Source organism: Eulemur rufifrons, chromosome 8 (assembly GCF_041146395.1).
Source record: "Eulemur rufifrons isolate Redbay chromosome 8, OSU_ERuf_1, whole genome shotgun sequence".
Lineage (NCBI taxonomy): Eukaryota > Metazoa > Chordata > Mammalia > Primates > Lemuridae > Eulemur > Eulemur rufifrons.
In genome coordinates this window covers 118,464,025-118,475,995 of record NC_090990.1, presented here as the reverse complement: position 1 = coordinate 118,475,995, position 11,971 = coordinate 118,464,025, and positions in this window count along the sequence as shown.

Here is an 11,971-nt window from a genome sequence, read left to right as displayed (position 1 = left end):
TCTGTTCAAAAGTGTGCTCCACTAAACAAATCATTGTTTAGGAATATATCCATTTGTGATAGAGCTTTAAATGAAATTTAGGGAAAGATAAACACAATAGTAGGACAGTGATTATTTCAAGCTGTAGAGAAGGATAATTCAATAGAGAAGGAGCCCACAAAGGGCTCTATATTTATTGGTGATGTCCACTTCTTAAGCTGAGTGAATTGTCAAAAAGAGAACATTTTATAATTCTCATACTATGCATAATTTAAAAATAAAATTATTTTATATTTAATATACATAGAGATGCTAAATTCACAGAAGATATGCAAATGGCAATAAATGGTTAAATATTAAAGGTTGTGAATAAATATTTTTTCTAAGGAATTTTCAACCTCTATGGAAACCAGTATGGAGAGTCCTCAACGAAATAAATGTAGACTTACCATTCAATCCAGCAATTCCACTACTGGGTATCCCCCAAAGGAAAATAAGTCATTTTATCAAAAGGATACCTGCACTCAAATGTTTATCACACCACAATTCACAATTGCAAAGATGTAGAGTAAAAAAATGCCAATCAGTTCATGAGTGGATAAAGAAAATGTGATGTGTGTGTGTACACACACACACACACACACACCCCCACATCATGGAGTAATATTCAGCCATAAAGAGGAAAGAAATAATTTATTTTGCAGCAACTTGGATGGAATTGGGGATCATTATCCTAAGTGCACTATCTCAGGAATGGAAAAACAAACATAACATATACTCTCTAATAATTTGGAGCTAATTGATGGGCATACATGGGCACAAAGAGATTGGAAACCAAGGACATTGGAAACCAAGAGGAGGGGAGGGTGGGAGGGGCTAATGGATAAAAATTTACCTATCAGGTATAGTGAACACTATTCTGGTGATGAGCACACTGAAAGCCCCAACTTAAGCCTTATACAAGAAAGCCATGAAACAAAAACATTTGTACCCCCTTAAAATTTTGAAATACTTCCTTAGTTAGATATATTCCTAGATATTTTATTTTCTTTGTTGCTATTTTGAAGGGTATTGAGTCCTTAATTTGGTTCTCCGTTTGACTGTTATTGGCGTATATGAATGCCTCTGATTTGTGTGTATTGATTTTGTATCCTGAGACTTTGCTGAATTCATTAATCAATTCCAGGAGTCTCTTGGTTGAAATCTTGGGGTTTTCTAGATATAACATCATATCATCAGCAAAGAGTGAGAGTTTGATCTCTTCTGTCCCTATTTGGACTCCCTTGATTCTGCTCTCTTGCCTGATAGCTCTTGCAAGGACTTCCAATACTATGTTGAAAACTAATGGGGACAGTGGGCAGCCTTGTCTGGTTCCAGTTCGAAGTGGGAATGCTTTCAGTTTTTCCCCATTCAGTATGATGTTGGCTGTGGGTTTGTCATATATGGCTTGTATCATTTTTAGATAGGCCCCGTCTATGCCTATTTTTTTGAGTGTTCTTATCATAGAAGGGTGTTGAATTTTGTCGAATGCTTTTTCTGCATCTATTGAGAGTATCATATGATCTTTATTTTTGCTTCTATTTATGTGATGAATTACATTTATAGATTTGCGTATGTTAAACCATCCCTGCATCTCTGGGATGAAGCCCACTTGGTCGTGATGGATTATTTTTTTGATAAGCACTTGGATTCGATTTGCTAGAATTTTATTGAGAATTTTTGCATCTATATTCATAAGAGAAATTGGTCTATAGTTCTCTGTTTTAGTTGCATCCTTTCCTGGTTTTGGTATTAGGGTTATGTTGGCTTGGTAAAAAGTGTTGGGGAGAATCCCATCCTTCTCTATATTGGAGAATAGTTTATGTAGGATGGGCACCAGTTCTTCTTTGTAGGTATGGTAGAATTCAGGTGTGAACCCATCTGGTCCAGGGCTTTTCTTTTTGGGAAGGTTTTTTATTGCTGTTTCGATTTCAGATCTAGATATCGGTCTATTTAGGAATTCTACTTCTTCCTGGTTGAGCCTGGGAAGGCTGTGTGTTTCTAGGAATTTGTCCATTTCCTCCAGGTTTTCTAATTTGTGTGCATAAAGATTTTTGTAGAATTCATATATGGTATCCTGTATCTCTGTGGCATCCGTCGTGATTACTCCTTTTGTGTTCCTGATGGAGGTTATAAGAGATTTTTCTTTTCTGTTCTTGGTTAGTCTAGCCAGAGGTGTGTCAATTTTGTTTATTTTTTCAAAGAACCAACTTTTGGTTTTATTAATCTCCCTTATGGTTTGATTGTTGTCCTTTTCATTTAGTTCTGATTTAATCTTAATAATTTCTCTCATGAAACTCTGAGGAAGGAAATCGCAGAACATGTAAATAGGTGGAAAACCATACCATGCTCATGGATCGGTAGAATCAACATTGTTAAAATGTCTATACTGCCCAAAGTTATCTACAGATTCAATGCAATCCCTATTAAATTATCAACATCTTTTTTCACAGACATAGAAAAAATAATTTTACGCTTTGTATGGAATCAGAGAAGACCCCGTTTAGCAAAAGCAATATTAAACAACAAAAACAAAATGGGAGGTATTAATTTGCCAGACTTCAAACTTTACTACAAGGCTGTGGTTCTAAAAACAGCCTGGTACTGGCACAAGTGCCGAGACACAGACCAGTGGAACAGAACAGAAAATCCAAATATAAAACCATCCTCATATAGCCATCTAATCTTTGACAAAGCAGAAAAAAACATACTCTGGGGAAAAGATTCCTTATTTAATAAATGGTGCTGGGAAAACTGGATATCCACATGTAGAAGACTAAAACAGGACACACAGCTCTCACCCCTCACAAAAATCAAATCACGGTGGTTAACAGACTTAAACCTTAGGTCAGAAACTATTAGAATTCTAGAAGAAAACGTAGGAAAGACTCTTACAGACATTGGCCTAGGCAAAGAATTTATGAAGAAGACCCCTAAGGCAATCACAGCAGCAACAAAAATAAATAAATGGGACCTGATCAAATTAAAAAGCTTCTGCACAGCCAAAGAAACAGTCACAAGAGTAAATAGACAACCTACAGAATGGGAAAAAATTTTCGCATACTACACATCAGATAAAGGACTGATAGCAAGAATCTATTTAGAACTCAGGAAAATCAGTAAGAAAAAATCGAACAACCCTATCAAAAAGTGGGCAAAGGACATGAATAGAAATTTTTCAAAAGAAGATATAAAAATGGCTAACAAACATATGAAAAAGTGTTCAACATCTCTAATCATCAGGGAAATGCAAATCAAAACCACAATGAGATATCACTTAACTCCAGTGAGAACGGCCTTTATCAAAAAGTCCCAAAACTATACATGTTGGCGTGGGTGTGGAGAGACAGGTACTCTCATACACTGCTGGTGGGACTGTAAACTAGTGCAGCCCCTGTGGAAAGCAATGTGGAGATACCTTAAACAGATTCAAGTAGACCTACCATTCGATCCAGCAATCCCATTACTGGGCATCTACCCAGAAGAACAAAAGTCATTCTATAAAAAAGACACCTGCACCCGAATGTTTATAGCAGCACAATTCACAATCGCAAAGATATGGAAACAACCCAAATGCCCATCGATTCATGAATGGATTAGCAAAATGTGGTATATGTATACCATGGAATATTACTCAGCTATCAGAAATGATGGCGATATGGCATCTCTTTTGTTCTCCTGGAGTGAGCTGGAACCCATTCTATTAAGTGAAGTATCCCAAGAATGGAAAAACAAGCACCACATGTACTCACCAGCAAACTGGTTTCCCTGAGAGCACATTTGGGATTCACACCAATTGGGTATTGGACAGAGGTCGGGGCTGGGTGGAAGGGATGGGTGTATACCTACTTGATGAGTGCGATGCGCACTGCCTGGGGAATGGACACGTTTGAAGTTCTCTCTGGGGGGGATGGGGTGGGGGGAGGGGAGGAGTGCACACCTACATGATGAGAGTGATGTGCACTGTCTAGGAAATGGACACAACTAAAGCTCAGACTCGGGGGGATGGGGAGGCATGGGCAATGTATATAGCCTGATCTTTTGTACCCCCTTGATGAGCTGAAAAACAAACAAAAAATAAAAAAAAAAAAAAAAAAAAAAAAGACGTGCAGGAGAGAGAGAAAGGTGATCTGGGTGCATTAGTGGCTGTGGGGATGGATAGAAGGGAACAAACTGAAGAATTATTTAGGGGAATGCATAGACAAGGCTCAGTAATTATTAATTATACACGTAGGAAGAGAGGGAAGAAAGAGTCAAGCTGACTCTCATGCTGCTGAATTAGCCACTGGTTAGCCTACTTTGCTCTTTACTGAAAGAAGGAAATACTGGTGATGATTTTAGGTGAAAGAAGAGCTCATTTGAATTTGAGATGTCCGTGAGACATCCAAGTCAAGACGTGTGTTTTCCAGATGTTAAAAGCAATATGGATTTATAGTACATTATTTGGAAAATGGAGAACATGGAAAATAAAGCAAACATCACTTTTAACCCCACTACCGAGAGACAACCACAGTTAATATATGGGTGTATAGTCTTTCATCTACACACACACACACACACACACACACACTAGGCTATTAACATTTGTAATCTATTTTCCCCCTAACAATGAATCAGGCCATTTTTATAGATATCATTCTTCCACATTATTTTCAATGGCCACATAGGATTTCGCTATATAATTTGCTAAAATTCATTTAACCAATACTCCATTAGTCTAAAAAATATATTATGAGAGGATTTTTAGGACAATGAAACTATTCTGTATTCGTTATACATTTGTCAAAACCCATAGAAAGTACAACACCAAGAGGAACCCTAACGTAAACTATGGATTTCGGGCCACGATGATGTCAGTGTGGGTTTGTCGATTGTAACAAATATACTAGCCTGGTTTGAGATGTTTATAGGCTGAAAGTATGTGAGGGTAAGGAATATTTGGGAAATCTCTGTACTTTCCACTCAATTGTTTCACTAAAACTGCTCTAAAAATAAAAAAAAAAATAAAAAAAAAATTTTGAAATAAAAAAAATTAATATTAAATTATGAAAGTTGATGTTCAAATACTTATCAGTACACTATCATTTTATAGAAATATTTAAGTATCTTTGAAATCATACCTATGAAAAATGGAAAGCAACCTACACTCATAATAAAATACTATTTCATCACTAATGGAAAATATAAATCATGTGTACACTATGTTATTAAGAGTAAAATCAAGGCTGCAGAACAAACTGTTATATACATATTCATAGTGAAAGACTGAGACAAAACTCTGAACTTGTGTTTGTAGCACTCTAATGTGGAAGAAAGATACAGTGACAGAGTAGGCAAAGATAAGAAGAGAATAGGAAAGGTTGAAAAGGCATTTGGATGAGTTGATAAAAAAGATCAGTGCTCTCCTCAGAAAGCCTCATAGCATGAGTAATAAATCTCTTCATATCCTCTTGATTAGTGTGTGGTGTCACCAGTCTTGACCTCTGAATTGATTTTGGGTAAGAGGTCCATCCAACCTTCCTAGGGTGAACACAACAGAGTTGGTGAATACACTATCCCTATCAAGAAGGAATAGAAATTGTTCACATTCACCTGGAAATGACAAAGATCACTTCTGTTCTTGCCCATGCCAATGTTAACTCTCCATCTGTGACATAAATCCTAAGAAAATTCAGAGTCCTGTCGTTTGGACCATGCTTGAGCATATGCTACAAAGTAAAAGATACTGTATTTTTGCAGCTTGTGACTTCCACTACCTAGAAGGAAACACAATGGGACTCTTGGGTTCTAGTTTGCACATCTCATACCTGGTAATACTACTCTGACTCACGTGACACCAAAGACAGTGAGATTTGAGTTAGCTAAGAGCACCACTATACACTATAGTATTGAAGTATCTCTCTTGAGAAAAGATGCCATGTGGAGTTTATGGTGAGTTCCAATATAAGATTTACAAAATAGACCCATAGGCTTTTAGAGAGAGGTCGAAATATTTGCAACAGAGGATTATAGACCACATGGAGAAAAGATGTGGTGTCTGACTATGGAACATCCAGTGACTATGCCCTAAATGAATGGGGTCATGTCAGATGTATCAAGCCATAAGTTTGAATAGGTCTAGAAGCAATCAATCATAAGATATGAAGACATGAAGAGGTATATCCAAAATTAGACACAGGCTTGTTCAGGGGCAAAAAATAAACTTCATAAAAAGTGTACAGGTTTCCATATCATCTATCAACGTTGCACCCTAAGATTTTATTTATAGCCACATAAGAGATCATGTAAGACAAATTTATAGAAGAGAAAAAAATGCCAAACTAAGTTCACAGAAGGGTCGGCTATGTATTTGGGTCGAAGATGGAAAGAGTCTTCTGTTCTACAAGTCTATTTAAGGGGTCCCTTAAAACGAAATCCTTCTTGTGAATAGCACTTCAAGTAGTTCACCCAGTTCTAAAGTGTGTGAGAAGAGAAATGGCTCTGTGAAGAACTCTTGCACAATATCAAGTAGTTTGGCTAGTTGGTCAAGGATATGGAAAGAAAAAAAAAATATGTTTGGAGAATCTGCAGAAGGAGATCTGTGGAAGATACATGGAAACAGATGGGTGAACTTTTGGACCCAAATTGTCAAAATCTTTGTATTGCATATTTGTGCCCATCAGAGAGTTGTACTTTATACTTTCCTAATATAATAAGCATTTAATACTGTAAATATCCTTGTAAGCACTGCTTTTACTGCATCCCATTAATTACATAGTTTATTCTCACTCATTTCAACAAATTTGATTTTAATTTCCCTTGAGAAGTCCTGTTGATCCATGGGGTATTTAGAAGTGAGTTGTTTAATTTCTGCATATTTGGAGATTTCTCAGCAATGTTTTCCCTTAAAATACTTTCCACGTAAAACAAATATACATGTTCACTTAGAAGAACATGTACTCTGCTCTTTTTGGTAAAAAGTGTTCTATAAACATTGATTAAATTTTGTTGGTTGATGGTCTTCTCTATACTTCTTAATTTACCGTCTAAATGCCATGCATCAGTGAGAGAGAATTGTTAATTTTTCCAGCTATAATTGTGGATGTATTTTTGTTTTATAAGTTTTTATCTGTTACATTTTGAAGGTCTGTTGTTAATAACATGCACACTTAAGATTGTTAAATTTTGAAACATTAACCCCCTTTCGTTATACAATGTCTCACTTTATCCTCAATCATATTCCTTGTTTAGAAGTTCTTTTGTCTGATATTTATATATCGAGTCCAGCTTTCCTTTGTTCCTGATTACTTAGTATGGCTTAATCTACCTTTTCATTTACTTTTTCTGTGTCTTTATATTTAAAATAGATTTATAGTACACAGCATATAGCATACCTTGCTTTTACATTCTATTGAACAGGATCTGTCATTTTATTGGTTATTTAGAGCACTCACAATTAAAGTAATTATTTATAAATTCAGATTAAAATGTACTCGTTTTACAGATGTTTTCTATTTCTTTTGTAATACTTTTTTTTCTTTTCTTCTTTCTTTTCTGTCTTCTCTGTGCTAACCAAGCATTTATTAGGATTTCCATTTATCTTCTGTGTTGACTTTTTATTTATACTTCTTTTAAGAATGTTTCTGGTGATTGACTAGGGCTGAAAACATACATCTTTAAGTTATCAATGTACAAATTCAAACAATAATATCCCACTTTACATGGAATGAGATGACTCTACAATGTTATATCCCTAATTCCTCTCTTTCATTTTTATAAGATTGTGTCACTGGGTATAAAATTGTGAGTAGACAGGGTTTTTTTTTTTTTTGTATTTTTTCAATACTTTATTTTTTTTCCATTTCTTCATTTCAGAATATTATGGGGGTACAAATATTTTGTTTACATGGGTTGCTTTTGTACTGCCTGAGTCAAAATTGTAAGTGTTCCCATTACCCAGATAGTACACATTGTATCTGTTAGGTATGATTTCACCCCTCCCCTCCTACCCCTCTCCACCTACATAATTTCCTTTGAGTTTAAGTTCCATCTGTGCACATGAGTGCTAATCAGTTAGTTCCAATTTAATAGTGAGCACATGTGGTATTTGTATTTCCATTCTTGCAATATTTCAACAAGGGGGATGGTCTCCAGTTCCATCCTCAATAAAATTCTAGCAAACTGAATGCAGCAGAAAATCAAAAAAATAATTCACCACAACCAAGTGGGCTTCATCCCAGGGATGCAAGAATGGTTCAACATACATAAACCCATAAATGTGATTTACCACATAAACAGAAGCAAAAATGAAGATAATATGATCATCTCAGTAGATGCAGAAAAAGCATTGAGCTCAACATCTCTAATAATTAAAGAAATGCAAATCAAAACTACAATGAGATATCACCTAACTTCACTGAGAATGGCCTCTATCAAAAAGTCCCAAAATAACAAATGCTGCCGTGGGTATGGAGAGATAGGAACACTCTTACACTGCTGGTGAGACTGCAAACTAGTACAACCCCTGTGGAAAGTAATTTGGAGATATCTCAAAGAGCTAAAAATAGAAAAATCATTTGATCCAGCAATCCTACTACTAGGCATCTATCCAAAGGAAAAAAAGACATTCTATAATAAAGACATCTGCACTCGAATGTTTATAGCAGCACAATTTAGAATTGCAAAGATGTGGAAACAACCGAAATGCCCATCAATACATAAATGGATTAATAAAATATGGTATATGTATACCATGGAATACTACTCAACTACAAAAAACAATGGTGAACTAGCACCTCTTATATTATCCTGGATAAAGATTGAGCCCATCCTTTGAACTAAGGTATCACAGGGATGGAAAAACATGCACCACATGTACTCGCCATCAAACTGGTACTAAAGGATCAACACTAAGGCGCTCACATGGTAGTAATACTCACTGGGTGCCTGTCAGGTAGTGGGGGTGGGGAGATGAGGGGCAGAGGGGGTGGGGGGGTAAACACACAGATAATGGAGATGGGGCACACTGTATGGGGGAGGACACGCTGGTGGCCCTGGCTTGAGCGAGGCAAATGTATTTCATGTAACTAAAGTGTTTGTACCCCCATAATATCCTGAATTTAAATAAATAAATAAATAAATAACAACTTATCAAAAAAATTCAGCACCCTTTTATGATAAAAACTCCTAACAAAATAGGCATAAATGAAATATATCTCAAAATTTAAAAAGACAGGGTTTTTTTTTTCTTTAACATTTTTAATATGTCACTCCTTTGTTTTCTGGTTTGCATGGTTTTTGAAAAGTTGTCTATAATAATTATTACCTTCATTTTACTCTATGTAGCATTTCTTTTCTCTCTTACGCCTTTATGGTTTTTCTCTTTTTCTCTTGTTTTTGGCAGTTTCAATATAATATGTCTAGGGCTAGATAATTTTTTTGCTTCTTTGTATTTATCCTTCTTGGTATTTTTGAATCTTCTTGAAATGCTTTTTACTGTGTACTATTTGTGTGGAGCTCAAATAAACTGGAGAAAGTTGAGCTGCCAGGTGTTGGAGTAGTCAATTAATGCAAGAACCAAAACTGAAGTAACAGCAACCATACCTTAGATCACTTATTCTGATGGTCTAAAGCAAGTAAGTGCTGACTCTTCCCTGTTCTATTATTCCCAGTGAAATAGCATGCCGAGCCAAGGTCCAGTGGATCAGCTCAGACTTAAAGTTTTTCTCATTGTTCCTGGAGCCTTGAAAAAAAAAAAAAAAAAAGCTCCTACAGTCCTACAGTTTTATGGGACTTGGGGAAAGAGGAGAAGGATAGGCTGGGAGTGAAAACATAGTGAGTGCTGAATCAGAGAGGAGAAAAGAGTCTTCAGGTTTCCCTGACAAAGGGACCTCCAAAGGGAGGTACCTGGGCAGATAGATGTGCACATGAGCATGGCTAGTCAGAAGGACCTGAGTTCTTGACTACAACTCCCTTCACAGCTGTAATGCACTGGCTATGCACCCAGACTGATGTGGGGTGAACACCCCTATACTCCTACCTGTCAGAGAAGCCTTTGCAATTGCCCATGGTCAGGCCTGAAAAATCACTCATAAGGTTTTGGGCATGAGATGAACTCTTCAACACTATTTTAGAAAATACTCAGCCATAATGTTTCCAAATATTTCCTTCTCCCTCTTTCTCTCTTTCTGTTCCTTGGATTACAATTACACATGTGTTAGAACATTTGATATTGTTTCACAGCTGTTGGATGTCCTGCTCTCCCCCAACCCCGACCCCCCACTACTATTTTTTTTTTCTTTGTGTTTCAGCTTGGATAATTCCTATTGAATGAATACTCATTAAGTTTATTGAGTCTTTCGTTGGCTGTGTTGATTATACTGATGTACCCAATGGAGGCATTCTTTTTCTCTGGTATGTGTTTTTAATTTCTATAACTTTCATTTGAGTCTTCCTGATAATTTCCAGCTCTGCAAAATTACCCATCTGATCTTACACTCTATCCTCTTATTCTATTAGAACTTTAAATATATTCTTTAAATATATAGAACTTTAAATATATTTCAGAACTTTAAATATATTCTCAACATCTATGTTCCATTTGAATCTGGCTATAAGGATTGTCCTTTCTCTTGGCGGCATTGTTGTTTGTTGTGTTTTTACCATGTTTTTTTTTCCCCCCTTTTGAGTGCCTTCTAAATTTTTGTTAAAATCTGAAATGTTGTACAGAACAATAATAGTAAAACTGAAGTAGTAGATATGTGCCACAAAATGATAACAACTTCCCTTTTGCTAAGTTTGGGAGTTATTAACCTTGTATATATGGTGACTGGTACTTTATCAGAAAAAGATTCACTGGATTCTGAATTTTAGGTTTCCCTTTATGCTATGACTCAGAGGATTATTGTTGTATGTTCTTCTCCCTCTTTTGTCCTTCTAGCAGTGTGCTGCTGTCCTTGTAACTCAAATCATCTGGCTTGGTGGTGGTGTGGGTGTAATACAGTATTTGTTCTTTTGTTCAAGACTCAACCTCAGGCATGTACAAAGTCCCTGGCCCTGTACGTGTGTGTGCACATCCTTCTCAGTTCTCTTTTTCATCCCTCTCTGAGTGTTTTCCACCCAGTGCTTAAACCTGACCCTTACCCAGGAGTAAGCTTTATTCCTTGCTCCTCAGGATCTGAGATGAGTGTTCACCAATACACTAGAGCCAGAAGCGCCGTTCTTTCTTCCACACATTGTTTTTCTGTGGTGGAGTTAGAGGGGAAGGATCCCGTAGGACTTGTGTATCCCTTTTGTGTGGCTGCTGTTCCCCTGCTTCAGGTCTTCATTCAGGCCTCTGTCCGTTCTGTTCCGAGAGCCACAGTGAGGTTTGTGGAGAAATAACAAACAACAGGCTGTACAAACTGTCCTCAATTTCTCCAGCCCCTAAAAGTTCCACAGTGTCTCTAAAGGTTCTTTCTGGTGTGTGAATTGCATCTACAGTCAGTTGGCTATGTGTGATCACCTTCTCTCTTTCCTTAGATTTTGGGTCCATTCACTTTGTGACTCAAATTTCCAATAAACTCAAAAAAGTCATGAAGTTGAAGTTAGCTCAGCTCTTTCTTTGTTGTAAAAGTGGGAATTTCTTCCAGCTTTCTACATTCTGGAGAAAACTAGATGTGCAATGGTTAACTTTAGGTTAATAATATCTATTGTGTTACTATGGATGTATAGAATTGTATATTACATATACTACAGATGGAATTTGAATCAATGTATTGGAGGCATTTACTAAGATCTTTCATAAAATAGTTATCATTGCTTATTTTCCTTTGGGAAAGAACAATTCTCAGTGCTATTTGTATGCCCAATTATTGATTTGACAAGTTAAATGATTAAAAATTCAGAAATAAAAGTGCCTCAGATGCAAAGCTAATGCAAATCACCTACTGATAAGAATTTAGAAAACATCAGTGGTTTTCTATCAATAATTAAA